The following is an 18690-nucleotide window of genomic DNA, read 5'->3' on the forward strand; positions in this document are numbered from 1 at the left end:
GAGCCTGCTTCGGATTCTGTGTCTCCCTCTCTCTCTCTGCCCCTCCCCTGCTCACACTCTGTGTCTCTCTCAAAAATAAACATTAAAATATATTTTTTTCAAAACCAAAGAAACCAAAGCAAAAATAAACAAGGAAGACTATCAAATTAAAAAGCTTCTACAGAGCAAAGGAAACCATCAGCAAAATAAAAGGGCAACCTGCCCTGCAAGAGACACTAAGGTCATGGTCTCACGGTTTATCAGTTCGAGCCCCGCATCAGACTCTGTGCTGACAGCTCAGAGCCTGGAGCCTGCTTCAGATTCTGTCTCCTTCTCTCTCTCTGTCCCTCCCCCACTTGCACGCGCACACATGCGTGGGCTCTCTCTCTCTCAAAAATAAATAAAGTTAAAAAAAATTTTTTTTAATTAAAAAGAGAAATACCATATGATCCAGCAATTCCACTTCTGGGCATTTACTGAAAGGAAACAAAAACACTAACTCAAAAAGATATCTGCACCCCCATATTCTTTGCGGTGTTTATCTACAATAGCCAAGACATGGAAGCAACCTGTGTCTACTCACAGATGAACTGATAAAGAAAATGTGGTATACAATGCAATATTATTCAGCCCTGAAAAAGTAGACAACCTTGCTATTTATAACAACTTGGATAGACCCTGAAGGCATTATGCTAAGCGAAGTAAGTCAGACAAATACTGTTATGATCTCACTTACATGTAAAATCTAAAACAAACAAAAATGAACTCACAGCTATAGAGAACAGCTTGATAGATGCCATAGGCTGGGGCTGGGGCAGGGGAAGGAGATGGGCAAAATAGGTCAAAGCGGTGGGGTGCCTGGGTGGCTCAGTCAGTTAAGCGACTGACTCCATTTCAGCTCAGGTCATGATCTATCTCATGGTTCATGAGTTCGAGCCCCATATCAGACTCCACAATGTCACAGTGTGAGTCTGCTTTGGTTTCTCTCTCTCCGCCCTTCATGTGCACTCTCTCTCTCAAAATAAATAAACTTAAAAAATGTTTTTTAAAATAGGTCAAAGTGGTCAAAACATGAACTTACATTTATTAAAGAAAATAAATTCTGGGGATGTAACATATAGCATGCTGACTATAATTAATAATACTGTCTTGTATATTTGAAAGTTGCTAATAGAGGGGCGCCTGGGTGGCTCCGTCGGTTAAGCGTCCGACTTCAGCTCAGGTCACGATCTCGCGGTCCGTGAGTTCGAGCCCTGCGTCAGGCTCTGGGCTGACGGCCCAGAGCCTGGAGCCTGTTTCCGATTCTGTGTCTCCCTCTCTCTCTGCCCCTCCCCCGTTCATGCTCTGTCTCTCTCTGTCTCAAAAATAAATAAACATTAAAAAAATTAAAAAAAAAAAAGTTGCTAATAGAGTAAATCTTAAAGGTACTCATCACAAAAAAAAAATAATTTATTAACTATGTGATGACGGATGTTAATAACTAGACTTACTGTGGAGATCATTTCACAATATATACAAATATCAGAGCATTATGTTGTACACCTGAAACTAATATAATGTTGTATATATGTGTATATATACATACATATACACATATGTAATGTATATGTTAATTATATCTCAACCAAAAAAAATTAAAACATCTGTTCAGCAAGGACACAACCAAAAAAGTGAAAAAATTACCAACAGAATGGGAGGAAATATATGCAAATCACATATTTAAATAAGGGTCTAGTATCCAGAATATATAAAAAACTCCTTACAACTTACCAACAAAAAAGACAACCCACTTAACAAATCGGCAAAAGACTTGAATAGACATTGCTCCAAAGATAAATGGTCAATAAGTGCATGAAAAAATGCTGAACATCATTAGTCATTAGGGAACTGTAAATCAAAACTATAATAAAACACCACTTCATTCTTACTAGGATTATCAAAAAAGCAGAAAATAACAAATGTTGGTGAGGATATGGAAAGATTGGAATCCTCACGCAACTGCTGGTGAGAATAAAATGATGCAGCCAATGCAGAAAACAGTTTGGCAGTTCCTTAAAAAAAATATAGAGAATTACCATATGATCCAGCAATTCTACTCATAGGCATATATTCCAAAGAGCTGAAACCTCGGACTCGAACAGTTATTTGTATGCCCATGTTCACTACAACATCATTCACAATAGCCAAAATGTAGAAGCAACCCAAGTGACTAACAGATGAATGGATAAGCAAATTGTGGTATATACAAAACAATGGAATTTTAGTCAGCCATTGAAAGAAATTCTGACACACGCTACAACATGGCTGAACCTTGACAACACTGTACTAAATGAAATGTCAGTCACAAAAGGACAAATTTGGGAGCACCTGGGTGGTTCAGTTAAGCATCCGACTCAGGTCATGAACAGGTCATGATCTCAGTTCATAGGAATCAGAGACCTGTGTTGGGCTCTGCGATGACAGCAAACAGCCTACTTGGGATTCTCTCCCTCTCCTTCTGCACCCCCCACCCCCGCCCTCTGTCTTTCTCTGTCAAAATAAATAAATAAACTTTAAAAAATAAAAGGACAGGGGTGCCTGGGTGATTCAGTTGGTTGGGCATTATGATCTCGCAGTCTGTGAGTTCAAGTCCCAAGTCAGGCTCTGTGCTAACAGCTCAGAGCCTGGAGCCTGCTTCAGATTCTGTGTCTCCCTCTCTCTGCCCCACCCCACTCATACTCTGTCTCCTTCCCTCTCTCTCTCAAAAATAAATACACATAGGGGCGCCTGGGTGGCGCAGTCGGTTAAGCGTCCGACTTCAGCCAGGTCACGATCTCGCGGTCCATGAGTTCGAGCCCCGCGTCAGGCTCTGGGCTGATGGTTCGGAGCCTGGAGCCTGTTTCCGATTCTGTGTCTCCCTCTCTCTCTGCCCCTCCCCCGTTCATGCTCTGTCTCTCTCTGTCCCAAAAATAAATAAAAAACGTTGAAAAAAAAAAATTTTTTTTAAATAAAAATAAATAAATAAATAAATAAATACACATAAAAAAAGGACAAATATTGTATAACTCCAATTATAAGATATTTAAAATAAGTATATTCATAAAGACAGAAAATAGAACAGAAGTTATCAGGGAATGGAGGAAGAGGGGAATGAGAAGTAACTACTTAATGGGTTTCTGTTTGGGATGATTAAAAAAAGTTCTGGAAATAGTCGTGATGATGATATAACATTACGAATGTATTGATGCTACTAAGTTGTACATTTAACTGGTAAGTTCTATGTTATTTATATTTTTCAATAAAAAACTGAAAACTCAAGGGGCGCCTGGGTGGCTCAGTCAGTTACACGTCCAACTTCGGCTCAGGCCATGATCTCACAGTTTGTGGGTTTGAGCCCCGTTTCGGGCTCTGTGCTGACAGCTCAGAGCCTGGAACCTGCTTTGGATTATGTGTCTCCCCCTCTCTCTGCTCCTCCCCCACTCATGCTGTCTCTCTCTGTCACTCAAAGATAAAAATAAAACATTAAAAAAAAAAAATTAACTTAAAACTCAAAAAATTATAATCAAAATAATGTGCATGCACTGACCTTATGTAAGATATCATAGACCTCAAATCTTAATCACTCTCAAATAGCTAAAGGTTTTTTAAAAAATACTTTTTATATGGGTAAAATCAACTGACAGAATTTTTATCATCAAAGGCAAGTGCAACTGTGCCCCCTTCTCTCAAAGCCAGTTTTGTGAATAAACAGGATTTCCAAACTAAATTACCTATATACTCACCCAAAGTCCAATTACATAAAGCTTTCTGGATTGATTAGTCAATCTTTTTTCCTTCTTTGTTCATCTGGTAAGTCTTATTGGACATTTTATTATATACTAGAATCTTTACCAGCAATAGACAAAATAAATTTAAGTTATGCTTCTTTTCACAAGCAATTTGTTGGCTTCACATTGCCAACTGTTTTAGGGGTTTTTTCCTAATGAGATATGGAGATTATGTGGATCCCCAAATTACCCAAGACACAATTTCCTTTTCTTCCTTATAAATAATCAAGAATTAGCACTACAGATGAAAAGTTCTGTGCAAGATTTGCCAGAGAGCTCTTGATTCTTCTATTATCAAGCAGCTCCTGAGTATTTATAATGATATACCTAACACCTTTTGAGTGGGTTTACTTGTTTACTGGGGATACCTATTATATCCCGTAGATCCAAATATCATGATGTGTAACTGTGCTGGTCCTACAAAGCTTTTGAAATTTGACAAACTATAATTCAAAATAAGCCAGGTTACACTGCAGTAACAACCTCTTTAACTCAGTGCTGATCACAACATAAATCGATTTATTAACTCATGTAAAATCCTCTGTAAGTTCAGGTGCTCTCCAAGGCAGCTGTCCTTCATGCATCAGCTCAACATTCCAAGCTGCTTAATCTTATGCTACCTCTCACTTTTAGTAAAACAGGGAGAGAAAGACTAGCACTGGTTACTTTTGCTCACATTTAATTTACCTTAACAGGTCACTGGGCTCCACCTAACTTCAAGGCACACAGCCCTCAGAATGCCTCAAAATAAAAAGTAGTAACAATTCTTATCACATTGGTACAAGGTGAAATATGGCAACCTCTTTGTCTCAATGCATGTTACTGTTTCCCTCCAATCCTTTTATTCAGGACTAATTTCATAAACATGTGATGTGTACCATCACATAGGGCTCCCATCTCAGAAAAGAAAGACTCTGTGCTTGTTTTAAAACTGCTGTCACTGCAGGGCCTGGGTGGCTCAGTCAGTTAAGCATCAGACTACTGCTAAGGTCATGATCTCATGGTTCGTGAGTTCAAGCCCTGCATCAGGCTCTCCGCTGTCAGCACAGAGTCCACTTTGGATCCTCTGTCTCTGTCTCTCTCAAACATAAACATTAAAAAAAAAAAAAAAAAAAAAAGCTTCTGTCACCATCTTGAAATTCTTAATAATTTTATCTTTGAATTTGTGTTTTGTAGTCTAATGGGACAATGGAACATGCATAGGAGCAGTGGAGATACATGCAAAATGCATGTCTGACATTCCTTTCTACTTCATTCTCATACAGCTTTGGTGATACACCATGAGCACAGAATTTCAGTGGATCCACAATATATGTGGGAGTTCAGCAAGACTTAAAGTGAGTGAGTATAAGGTAAGCATGTTGTCTACAACTAAGTAAGCAGTGGTACTAACAGCCGAAGAACCTTCATTTTCTATTTGAACCATAATTTGCTTCAAACACAGAACAAAGACAATGGTATTCTAAGAAACACGAATGACAAAAATGAAAAATAAAAACCTTTTATATCTTTTCTTACTCATGTTACTTCCCTGTATTAACCAACTAATTATGCTAAAAGTGATGACACAGAAAGAAAGGGAAAGATAGAACAAGTCACAGTTTCTTCTTGTTTCAGTCCTGCCATGGTCAAAGGTAGAGCATATTGGGCCACCTGGCTGGCTCAGATGGAAGAGCATGGGACTCTTCATCTCAGGATTGTGAGTTCAAGCCCCACCACACTGACTGTAGAAATTATATATATTATATAATTATAACGTATATATTATATGTTATATTATATATAATATATATATTTTTTAAGGACAGAGTGTTGATGGAATGTGCAAGTATAATAAGTAAAATAAAAATAGTTGAGGGGTAGGGGTGCTGGGTGGCTCAGTTGGTTAAGTGTCTGACTTCAGCTCACATCGCAATCTCATGGTTCATGGGCTTGAGCCCCATGTGGGCTCTACACTGACAGAGCAGAGCCTGCTTGGGATTCTCATTCTCATATTCATTCATTCTCTCTCTCTCTCTCTCTCTCTCTCTCTCTCTGCCCTTCCCCTGCTTGCTCTAATTAAGTAAATAAATAACTTTATATTTTAAAAAATTAGTTGAGGGGCACCTGGGTGGCTCAGTCCGTTAAGTGTCCTATTCTTGATTTCAGCTCAGGTCATGATCTCATGATTCATCCCACTTTGGGATCCATGCTGACAGCGTGGAGCCTGCTTGCGATTATCTGTCTCCCCTTCTCTCTGCCCCTTCCCCATGCTCCCTCTCTCAAAAATAAATAAACATTAAAAAAAAATAGCTGAGTTAAGTTTTGTGCAGTGTTTTCCCTGTTCTGGTAAAAATGAAATATGAATTCACAAACTATGAAATACCAGCAATTCCACATAAGAGTTAAATAGCCTTATATTTGCACTTAGAGATGATGCTACACAAAATAAAGATGAATAGTAAAACTTATGCTTAATAACTTAAATTTTTAAATTGTTGTATATTTAGAATAACATTTACAAGTAAATCAAAAATAAATAAGTAAATGGGACTCCTGGATGGCTCAGTTGGTTAGACGTTCAACTTTGGCTCTGATCTCGGGATTCTTAAGTTCAAGCCCGGCAGGGCTCTATGCTGACAGCTCAGAGCCTGGAACCTGCTTCTGATTCTGTGTCTCCCTCTTTCTATGCCTCTCTCCCACTCTCTCTCTCTTAAAATAAACATTAAAACTTTTTTTAAATAAATTAAATACCTAAAAATTAAAGTAAATTAAAATCACCATAACAAATTGAGAAAAAGATCGCAGAGGAAAAGAAAAAGCTTTACATTTTAGTAACTTGTTTAAGATTTTATTTTTAGGTAACCTCTACACCCAACATGCAGCTCAAACTTACAACCCTGAGATCAAGAGTGGCATGCTAAATCAGCTGAGCTAGTAGCCAGGAGCCCCTATATTTTAGTAACTTTATTAGCAACTTTTTTCCTACTTTTTCAGCAAGGGTTTTGCATTTTCATTTTGCATTTCGCCCTGCAAATTGCGTAGCTGGGCCTGCATTTGTTCAGGTAAATAAATATAAATCTAGAATTCGTTTTAACAAAGATCATTTGTCAACATTCACATATAAGGTGCTGGGTTAAAAGCTGAAGATACAATGATAAATAATGGGCTCATGCCTGAAACGGGAGACAGTCATATAAACAAGTAATGACAATATATTATGTGACAACGTTATGGAAAGCCTGTGGAAAGAGCCTTAGAAAAGCGTTCATCATGGAGATAACAGTTGGGCTGAGAAAGAACTTCCCACTTAGGAGAGAAAGTGAGAAGGGATAGTCCTAATAATAAGACCTGTATATACTAAACAAAATGTATTTATAAAATTTTGGCAAGTTTTTTGGGACCATAAAATAGCACGCATAATGATGAATACAGGAGACGAACTGAGAATGTAAATTGGTGCACACATTTGCATACCAAGTCAGGTTTACACTTTAAGCAAAAAGAAGGCATAGATTTATAAGCAGAAGAGTGGCACAACTTCTGTTTTAGACTAACTTCAGAATAGGAAGACAGAGTGGAGAGAAAAATGAGATAAATCAGTAAAGTAAGTAATAGTAATTATCAGTAATAGTAAAAAGCATTCGCTTATTTAGGGCCTTATCATAAGCAATTTTAGTGGGGTTAGGAAGGGGAAAAGGCTGTGTTAAAGGAGCTTCTTTCTAGAAGAACCTTTCACACTCTTTAATATGCTAATAAGCACTGCAAATCTCTAACAGAGAGATAATTTGCAACATTTCCCAGATTTATTGGACTAAAGAAACCTCTTTTGCCAGGACCACCACTGAAGAACTGTGAGGGACACAATTTTAACATTTTTCTATTAAAGAGAAGACAGCACTTAGTGAGGAAAGCAGAGGGCAGTAGAGGGCTTAAGATGGGGTAAAACAATAGGAAATGTGAGAAACAGAAAGAAATCTAACTAAAGTCCTGTCAAGCTGTATTAAGGGCCTAACTAAATATATAAAATACCAGTCTCTTAATTTATACAATTAGAAAATATTTTAATTCACACTGGGTAGGGGGCTGACAGAATGAATATCTCAACAGAAATAAGGGGAAAAAAATAGTAATGATATGAGTGGGGGAAGGAATAAAGCCAAAAAGATGTTACATCCTGAGATTTAGGATAGTTCAGAAAACTAAAGAAATGAAAAGCATGCACATATCGGTATTTAGAAGAGTCTGATCAGAAATAGAACCATTTTTGAACCACATTAATAGATGTGCCAAGGAACACAGAATTGAGTATCACTGGAATATAGAAATTAAGAAAAAATAAACTTAAGGTGTTAGATGACCTTCAATGTTCAACTGCCAATATGATGTCAAGAATTAATCCAGTATCAGGGCACCTGAGTGGCTCAGTCAGTTAAGCATCTGACTCTTGATTTCGGCTGAGGTCATGATCTCTGTGCTGACAGTACGGGAGTCTACTTGAGATTCTCTTCCCTTTCTCTGCCTCTCCCTACCCTCTCTCTCAAAATAAACATTTTCAAAAAATATTTTTCAAAGAAAATTACATCCACTAACAGTGAATATAAGGGAATGACCTAGAGGTTCGTAGACTGAAATGACAAAATCAGATAAGAAATAATAGGCACGGGGTGCCCGGGTGGCTCAGTTGGTTGGGCGTCTGACTTCGGCTCAGGTCATGATCTTGCAGTCTGTGAGTTCAAGCCCCATGTTGGGCTCTGCGCTGACATCTCAGAGCCTGGAGCCTGCTTCAGATTCTGTCTCTATCTATCTCTACCCCTCCCCTGCTCTCACTGTCTCTGTCTCTCTCTGTCTCTCTGTCTCTCTGTCTCTCTCTCAAAAATAAAATAAAAACATAGAAGTTTTTTTTAAAGAAATAATAGGCAGCAGGTCACCCGTCTTAAAAGAAGAGGAACTACAGAGAAACAGAAAAGAATAAATAGATGGGGCGCCTGGATGTCCCAGTCGGTGAAGCGTCTGACTCGACTCAGGCTCAGGTCATGATCTCACAGTTCATGGGTTCAAGCCCCACATCAAGTTCTGTGCTAACTGTTGGAGCCTGCTTGGAATTCTCTCTCTCTCTCTCTCTCTCTCTCAAAATAAGTAAACTTAAAAAAAAAAAAAGAAGAATAAATACATAATATGTATAAAAATATGGATCTGGTTTCCTGGCTGTGAGGAAAATAAGCATATTCTTACAGGATTAGAACAAAGTAATGGTTCTCAATCTTTTTTCTGTTCCAACACATCTGAGAAATAGAGAATATACATTCCCAACAGAAATAAAGAGGAACAAAAGAATGAGGAAGAAGGAGGATAACTGTGAGTGGTTCCTAAGGCCTTCCAAAATAATTATAAAAAGACTTCCTAAGGAAGTGTAACTCTCACATATTGAAAATCACTAGTTGAAAACTGCTGCTACCACAGAAAACTTAAATAAAGTTCCAAAGACAAACAATTTTTTACCTGTGTGACAGAATTCAAGACGCTATCACATAAGACAAGTTCCTGCAAAAAGTCCCAGAGCTCTTTCAGTTTAAAAAAAAAAAAATTGTTTTTGAAGATACAGCATCAGCTAATACATGTCTAGTATGTTCATTCATTTATATTTACACATTTGTGAAATTAATACAGTCTTTTAGTATTTCCATTTTATACACTAATGAGGCACCCTAAGTTTGTGACTTGCCTAAAGTGACACAAACCAGACTGGTTTATAACTATAAGAAACACGAGTCCCAATTTTTGTTTCAATGCTTAAGCACTAGGGTAGGTCTATTCACCTACACCAGAAGCAGTTCTCAAATTTTTTTATCTCAGGATGTGTTTATATTCTTAAAAATTACTGAAGATCCAAAGAACTTCTTTGTGTATGGGTTATAACTACTGATACTCATGTCATTAGATATTAAAACAAATTTTTCACATACAAAAATACACTATTAACTCATTCTGTAAGGCCAGTATAACCCTAATACCAAAACCAGACAAAGACATCATAAGAAAATTATGGTCCGGGGCACCTGGGTGGCTCAGTCGGTTAAGTGTCTGACTTCAGCTCAGGTCATGATCTCACAGTTCGTGAGTTCAAGCCCCACATCAAGCTCTGCACCGACAGTGCAGAACCTGCCTGGGATTCTCTCTCTACCACTCTTTCTCTGCCCCTCCCCAATTCATGTATGCATGTGCTCACTCTCTCTCTCTCTCAAAAATAAATAAACTTAAAAACAAAATGTGGACCAATGTTTCTTATAAACATAGATGCAAAATTTTTCAACAAAATACTAGCAAACCAAAGACAGCAACAAAGGATTGTACCCCAGGATACCAAGTAGTATGTGTCCCAGGAATGCAAGGTTGGTTCAACATATGAAAATCACTCAACATAATACACCATATTAATTGAATAAAGGACAAAAACCACAGTCATCTCAATAAATGCAAAATGCATTTGATAGGGGCATCTGGGTGGCTCAGTTGGTTAAGTTTCTGACTCTTGATTTCGGCTCAGGTCATGATCCCAGAGTGGTGGCATAGAGCCCACATCAGTCTCCAGGCTGAGCATGGAGCATGCTTAAGATTTTCTCTCTCCCTTCCTCTGCCCCTCTCACCTGCTCACACACTTTCTACAATAAAATTCTTAAAAATGCATTTGATAAAACCTAACACCCTTTTATGATACAAACAACAACAACAACAACAACAACAACACTCAATCAACTAAGAATAGAAAGGAACTGCCTCAACCTGACAAAGCCCATCTCAGAAAAACCCACAGGTGACATCATACTTTATGGTGAAAGACTAGGTGTTCTCTCCTCTAAGAGAACACAGGATGAGGATGTCTGCTGTCTCCAATTCTATTCATCACTGTACTACCCAGAGTAATTAGACAAGAAAAAGAAATTAAAAGTATCCAGATCAGGAAGGAAGAAATAAAACTATATCTAATTTGCAGATGACATGATCTTACATACAGAAAATCAGAAGAAATCCACTAAAAAATTTAGAGCTAATAAATGAGTCCAGCCAGGTTGCTATCCAAAATCAATATACAAAAATTAGTTATATTTCTACACACTAGCAATGAACAATCCAAAAATGAAATTAAAAAAAAAAAAACAAAAAACAATTTCATTTACAATAGCATCAAAAAGAATAAAATACTTAGGAATAAATGTAATAAAAGAAGAACAAAATTTGTACACTAAATACCACAAAATGCTGTTGAAATAAATAGGTAAAGGCCTATTTAATGGAAATGAACAGTAAGTACACAAACATCTCATATTCACAGATTGGAAGACTTAATATTAAGATGACAATACCAGGGCACCTGGGTGGCTCATTCAGTTAAGCATCCCAACTCTTGGTTCCAGCTCAGGTCATGACTTCACAGTCTGTAAGTTAGAGCCCCACATCAGGCTCTGAACTGACAGTGTAGAGCCTGCTTGGGATTCTCTCTCTCTGCCCTCCCCCACTCACTCCCACACTCTCTCTCAAAATAAATAAACTTAAAAAAAAAAAAAAAAAGATAATACTCCCCAGGTTAATCACCAGATTCAACACAATTCCTTTCAAAACTCTAGATGCTCTTTTTTTTTTTTTTTTTTTTTGGGCAGAAATTGATATACTGATCCTAAAATTCATATCAAATTGCAAGGGACTCTACAAAACAATCTTGAAAAAGAACAAAGTTGGAAGACTCACACTTTCAGATTTCAAAACTCTGTACAAAGCTACAGTAGTCAATACTGGGTGGTACTGGCATAAGAACAAATATATATAGAGATCAATGGAGAATCCAGAAACAATTGAGAATCCACAAATAAACACAGACATTTATGATCAATTGATTTTCAACAAGGATGCCAAGACCATTCAATAAGGGAAAGAACAGTCTTGTCAATTAATGGTGGGACAACTGGATAGCCACATGGAAAAGAATAAAGTTGAACATCTACCTCACACCACATACAAAAATTAACTCAAAATGGATCAAAGACCTAAATAGAAAAGCTAAAACTATAAAACTGTTCAATAAAAACAGAGGTATAAACTCTTATAATCCTGGATTAGGTGATTATTTCTAAGGTATGACCCCCAAAGCACAAATACCCAAAGAAAAAATAAATCAAACTTTATTAAAACTGAAAACTTACATTCTTCAAAAACATATTTTATTCAAAAAAAAATGAAAAAACCAACATGGCAAATCCTCAAAAAGCTAAATATAAATTTACTGTATGATCAGCAATTCCAATTCTGGGTATATGCCCAAAGAGCTGAAAGCAGGGGCTCAAACAGATATTTGTATGCCCATATGCAAAGCAGTATTACTCACAATAGCCAAAAGGTGGAAGGAACCCAAATGTTGATCAACAGATGAATAAACAAAATGTGGTATATAATACAACAGAATATTATTCAGCCTTAAAAAAATAAAATTTTGACACATGTGACAACATGGAAGAACTTTGAAGACACTGTGCTAAATGAAGTATCAGTCACAAAGGGACAAATATTGAGGGGCAGTCAGCTGGCTCAGTCATTGGAGCACATAACTCTCAATCTCAAGGTCATGAGTTCAAGCCCCACATTGGGTGTGGAGTGTACTTTAAAAAAAAAAAAAAAAAAGGACAAAAATTGTATGACTCTAATTACATATAGTAGTCAAATTCATTGTGACAGAAAGTAGAATGGTAGTTTCTAAGGGGTGGGAGGAGGGAATGGGAAGTCATTGCTTAAAAGGTACAGAGTTTTAGTCTGCAAAAAATGAAAAAGTTCTGGGGATGGATAGTGGTGACGGTTTGCACAACAATGTGAATGTACCTAATGTCACTGAATGTACTCATAAAAATCATTAAAATGGTTTAAAATGGTAAATTTGGTGTTAGGAATATTTTACCACAATTTTTTTAAGTTTATTTATTTACTTTGAGAGAGAGAGAAAGAGAGAGAGAGAACACAGAGGAGACAGGGGGAGAGAGAGAATCCCAAGCAGGCTCCACACCATCAGCACAGACTCTGAAAAAGGGCTTAAACTCAAAAACCTCGAGATCATGACCTGAGCTGAAATTAAGAGTCAGACACTTATCCAGCTAAGCTACCCAGGCACCCCTATTTTACAACTATTAAAATTTAAAAAAAGAAATTGAAAAGACAACCCACAAAAATGGAAGAACATTTTTACAAATTACATATCTGATAAAAAGTCCAGTATCCAGAATATATAAAGAATTCTTACAACTCAACAATAAAAAGACAAATAACCCCGGCACTTGGGTGGCTCAGTCAGTCAAGCATCCAGCTCTTGAATTGGGCTCAGGTCATGATCTCATGGTTAGTGGGATTGAGTCCCGAGTCTGCCTCTGCACTGACAACTCAGAGCTGCTTGAGATTCTCTCTCTCTCCCTCTCTCCCTTCCCTACATTCGAGTGCACACTCTCTCTGCCTCTTCTTCAGAATAAATAAACTTAAAAAAAAAAAAAAAAAGGACAGTCTAGTTGTTTTAAATAGCCAAAGGATGTGAGTAGACCTTTCTCCAGATAAGATATACAAATGGCCAAAAGGCATATAGATTGTCAACATCATCATCATCATCAGTTACTAGGGAAATGCAAATCAAAACCACAATGAGATACCACTTCACCTACTAGGATGGCTATAATTAAAAGATGGGGGGGGAGGGGCACTTGGTTGGCTCAGTAAGTTGAGCATCTGACTTTTGACTTCAGCTCAGGTCATCGTCAGTTCAAGCCCCGCATGGGGGCTCTGTGCTGAGCGTGGAACCTACTTAAGATTCTCTCCCTCTCTCACTGTCCCTCTTCCCCACCTGCTCTCTTCTCTCAAAAAAGAAAAAAGAAAAAAGATGAACAATAACAAGTATTGGTGAGGATGTGGAGAAATTAGAACTCTCATACATTGTTAGTGGGAATATAAAATGGTGCAGTCTCTTAGGAAAATAGTTTGGTAGGTCCTTATAAAGTTAAACTTAAATGTAACAAAACACTCAGCAATTCCACTCCTGGGTGTATACCCAAGAGAAATGAAAACATACATCCACAAAAACTTTCACATGAATTTTCATAGGAATATTATTCATAATACATCCACAAAAACTTTCACGTGAATTTTCATAGGAATATTATTCATAATAGCCAAAAAAGTGGAAATAAGCCAAATGACTATCAAATGATGAATGGATAAACAAAACATGGTATCTCCACAGAACACATTCCATAAAATGAAGTATTGTAAAAAGGAATGAAGTACTAATACTTGACATAACATGGACAAACCTTGAAAACATTCTGCTTACTGAAAGAAGTCAGGCACAAAAAGCCACACACGTATGATTCCATTTACATGACATGTCCAGAACCAGCAAATCCACAGACAGAAAATAGCTTAGTGGTTGCCAAAGGCTTGGAGCAGAAGCGAATAAGGAGTGACTGCTAATGGACACAGGATTTCTATTCTTTTTTTAATGTTTATTTTTGAGAGAGAGAGAAAGTACAAGCAAGCGGTGGGGGGAGAAAGAGGTAGACACAGAATCTAAAGCAGGCTCCAGGCTCTCAGCTGTCAGCAGAACCCAACGCAGGGGCTCAAACTCAGGAATGGCAAGATCATGACCTGAGCCCAAGTCAGACACTTAACCGGCTGAGCCACCCAGGCACCCCCAGGATTTCTTTTTGGAAAGATGAAAATGTTCTGGAATTAGATAGTGATGGTTACAGAACCTTACGAATATATACTTAACACTATACTTTAAAAGGGTGAGTTTTATTTGGTTTTGTTTTTTGAGAGAGAGAGAAAGCATGTGGGGGGTGGGGGCAGGCAAGGGGGGGAGGAAGAGGGAAGAGGAGGAGAGGGAGAGAAGGGGGAGGGGGGGGGGGCAGGGGGACAGAAAGGGGGGAGAGAGGGGGGGGAGGGAGAGGGAGGGAGAGGGAGGGAGAGGGAGGGAGAGAGAGACATGGAGAATCTCAAGCAGGCTCTATGCTCAGCGCTTTCTGACTGGGGGTTTGATCCCACAATCCTGGGATTATGTTATGACCTGGGCCAAAATCAAGAGCTAGATGTTCAACCAGCTGAGCCAGCCAGGTACCCCTGACTGATCAATTTTAATGATAATTATTTAAACAACAATGTACAAGACAGACAAAATGCAAGCAGATTTCACTATTATGTATAATTCATACTTTATGTTCTTACAACATACAGTAATACCTTGGATTGCGAACAACTTGTTCTGCAAGTGTTCTGCAAGATGAGCAAACATTTCCAATAAATTTTAATGTCATAAACAAGCAACGTCTTGCAATACCAGTAGTACATGACACCCAATGTCACATGAAAACACATGAAAAGCATATGCAACTCTTGATCTCAGGGTCATGAGTTCAAGCCACACATTGGGTGTGGAAATTACTAAAAACAAACAAGTAAATTAAAAAATTTGTAAAAAGATCTTTAGAAAGAAATTACACATCGCAAATATGCAGTAAGTTATCTATTACCATTGTAAATCAAATACCCACTTAAAACTACCACACTATTTGGGCACCTGGCTGGCTCAGTGGATGGAGCATGTGACTCTATCTCAGGGTTGTGAATTTGAGTCCTTCACTGAGTGTAAAGATTACCTAAAAATAAAATCTTTAGGGCACGTGGGTGGCTCAGTTGGTTAAGTGGCCAACTCTTGATTTCAGCTTAGGTCATGATCTCACTGTTCATGAGCTTGAGCCCCACATCAGGCTCTATGCTATCAGCTGGGAGCCTGCCTGGGATTCTCTCTCTGCCTCTCCCCTGCTTGTGTGCTGTCTCTCTCTCTCTCTCTCAAAATAAGTAAACACTAAAAAAAAAAAATAATAATAATAACAAAATCTTTGAAAATTAATAAATAAAACTACCAGACGACTAACTTACAAACATACTGATTTCGTCTTGAAAGTACAGGCTACTTTGTGCAAAGATTAAGACTTTGCACATCTTTACTGATGAACACAGAGCTTGCAGGAAGCCCACACTCCCCAATTCCCCCATGCTATTGCTTTCCAGTACTAAACTAGAAAGTAGTCAACTAACTCTTAGGAGTGAAAAAACTTCCTAAGAAACTATAACAAGGTTATTTCCCCCAGAGGTATTTTTACGGCAAAAGAACCTTCTAAGAAATTTAACATTCAGGATCCTCAAAAAAACAATGTGAATTATAGCAACTACTAAGAGGAGAAAAGAGTGGCATGGAAAAGGTGGCTTGACTATCCACTGAAAACAGGGCTAAACTCTGTTGGTATAAGGAAGCTGAAGAGAAAGAAATATTAAAGTTGGAGTCAGAAAACACACTTCTAATCACAACTCAACCACTAGCTCACTTGGTGATCTCATTTGGTAAAATTGAAAGGCCTTAAGTCAAAATACACAATGACTTTCACAATCTGACTACTGTTTCCAAACATTTCTCTCACCACTCTACCCATAAATCCTCAATTCCCGCCACACTGAATTTCTCACTTTTCTACTCTGAGCCCCATAACAACTTATCTTTGCATATGTTATTCACTAACTGTGAGACCATGACCTGAGCTGAAATCAAAAGTCCACTTAACCAAATGAGCCACCCAGGCACCCCTCACATATCCTGCTTTAAACTAGCATTTTTTCCTTGTTTTAGGTATTTCTGGAACTGTTCTTTTTTAGAACATATTTCTGTCTGCAGTAATGACTTTCAATGAATTTTGTAAAATTATTTTACCAATTCTAGCATTTGTAGTTTACATTAGAAAGTAACACATCTCACTGAATTGTTATATCAAAATGGTCTGATTTTTTTTTTAAGGATAAACAAAATGTACCAGTATCAGCGTTTCCGGGTAAGGCTTACTGATGGTCTGGAAACAAACTTTCTGTAGGAAATAAAGTCAAACACCATTCTCTACCCACAGATCCTGATTTGACATTCTATAAATAACACATTAAAAAAAACACACACACAAACACAGCATAATTAATGATGCTTATTATGTATGTCAAGGTTAACTCTGAGGTCAAAAAAAGTTCTCTACTTACTAAACTGAATCTGCTCTGAGAACTAATAAAAATTCTCTTTAAACAGTTTTTATTAATCAGAAATATTAATAATTGCCATTGTAACTTGATTTAAGTTTTAAAATTATAACAGACACTGTACTGTTCTAGTTTAATGAAATAAAATTAAATGTAATTCACGGTGTGATTTAGGAATTACAAAATTGAATTAAACTTTTAAGTGCATGATAACATCTTATAAATTTATCTGCTAACAACCTGACCTAGGACAATGAAAAGACCTTAGTTTCCCCTTTGTATTTAGACATTTGCTACACTTAAAACATTAAATGTCAATAACTTTCACTTCCGCTTCTGTATTATTTCAAGGAAGCTTTACTTTTTCATTTTCCACACTAGTCAAATGAAAAATTGAAAACAGGAAAATTTACCTAAAAGAGCTCTTTTTCAAACCAACTTTCTTTTGTTTATATGAAACGTCACATTTTTAAAGCCTAAAATGGCTTAAAATTCTTATCTTCCCAAAAGTATGATTTTTAAGAAGCACCCTTTAAAATGTGTTTATAAAAGCATCATAGCACACTAGACACTAGTGAATTCGTTAATACAGCATTCTAAATGAAGTAATATTTCATAATTTTACAAGTTGTGACTAATAAGTACTAGGATGCAATGCTGTGCAGCTATTTTCAAGGAGACATTACAGGGTGCTGAGCCTAAAGAAAATTTCAGCGTACCATCTACTCATATACAGAACATGTTGACTGACACAACAAAAAAAGTCAACTTTTTTTAACCATCCACAATTCACCGCCTTATTAATGGCACTCTCTCTAAATGGTCGTATCCAGTTGGGATTCTCCAATTTTATTAGCTAATAGTTCTCATTACTTTAAAAACAGAAACAGGATACGTTCTGTTTCACCAAGTATTACACGTTTCGCTACTACAAGACTTGGCAGGGGGAGGGGGACATTTAGGAAACAAAAGGTAATCTGATCCACTCCAGCTAATTACTAAATGCACGCCAACAATACACAATTTGAATTGCGTTTCTAGTCACTAAGAAGATCACAAAAGGAAGCTTAATGTCCAATGTGTAAGGAACTAGTTTTGTATCAAAAACATATCAAAATGAAGAAACAGGGTATACCGAAACAAGATCTCGCACAAGGTTCAAAATTCATCTGATTAAAGATCTGATAAACTTATAATAAAATGTTCAATTAGCGTCGTTAAAATAACAGTAATTCATCCCATTCAGGTATGACTAAAAATCCCGATGATGTGCTTCTTTCGGGTCTAAATATCTCATTCTTTTACAATCCGGATACCAAACGGACCCGAAACCTCTCGCGGAGGCGTGCAACACACACGGCTGGTGCTGTCTGTTTACAAATACGAATCTCACAGTTTCCCACGTCAAAAGCGTTCATTACCACCATTCGACTGGGGGGCGGGGGAGAGAGAAGGCGGGCAAGCAAGAAACGAAATCTATACAGGCACCTCTGCCTTCCCTCTTCCCGAAAAGGGTGAGCTTGTGTATTACAGGAGTGTGTATATTTACATGTTATATATGTACGTCCGTGTCTAAGCGGGGATGAAAGAAAAGACATACATGACAAGGAATCGTACTGGACCCAAAAGAATGCTCACGCCAATCCCGTTAACTCAAAATCCACCCCCCGAGGTCTACAGGTTTCGGCCCGGGGCCGAGAACCTCAGCCTCTCTGTGAAGTTCGGCCCCCAAAGCGCCCCAATGCCCTCCTCAGGCCGCCAGGCCGCCGCCCCTACCTCCCTTATCTCTGCCTTTCCTTGGGACACCCGAAGCCCATTCCCGCAA

At 37.8% G+C, this 18690-nt stretch overlaps 1 protein-coding gene across 2 annotated transcripts in view; it reads right to left on the minus strand.

Annotated features, from left to right (window-relative positions):
- LOC125916997 (terminal uridylyltransferase 4-like) overlaps nucleotides 1-18690 on the minus strand; it is a 66432-nt gene that overhangs the window by 47505 nt on the left and 237 nt on the right. The gene's annotated exons all lie outside the window — the stretch shown is intronic.

Source organism: Panthera uncia, unplaced genomic scaffold (assembly GCF_023721935.1).
Source record: "Panthera uncia isolate 11264 unplaced genomic scaffold, Puncia_PCG_1.0 HiC_scaffold_1390, whole genome shotgun sequence".
NCBI lineage: Eukaryota > Metazoa > Chordata > Mammalia > Carnivora > Felidae > Panthera > Panthera uncia.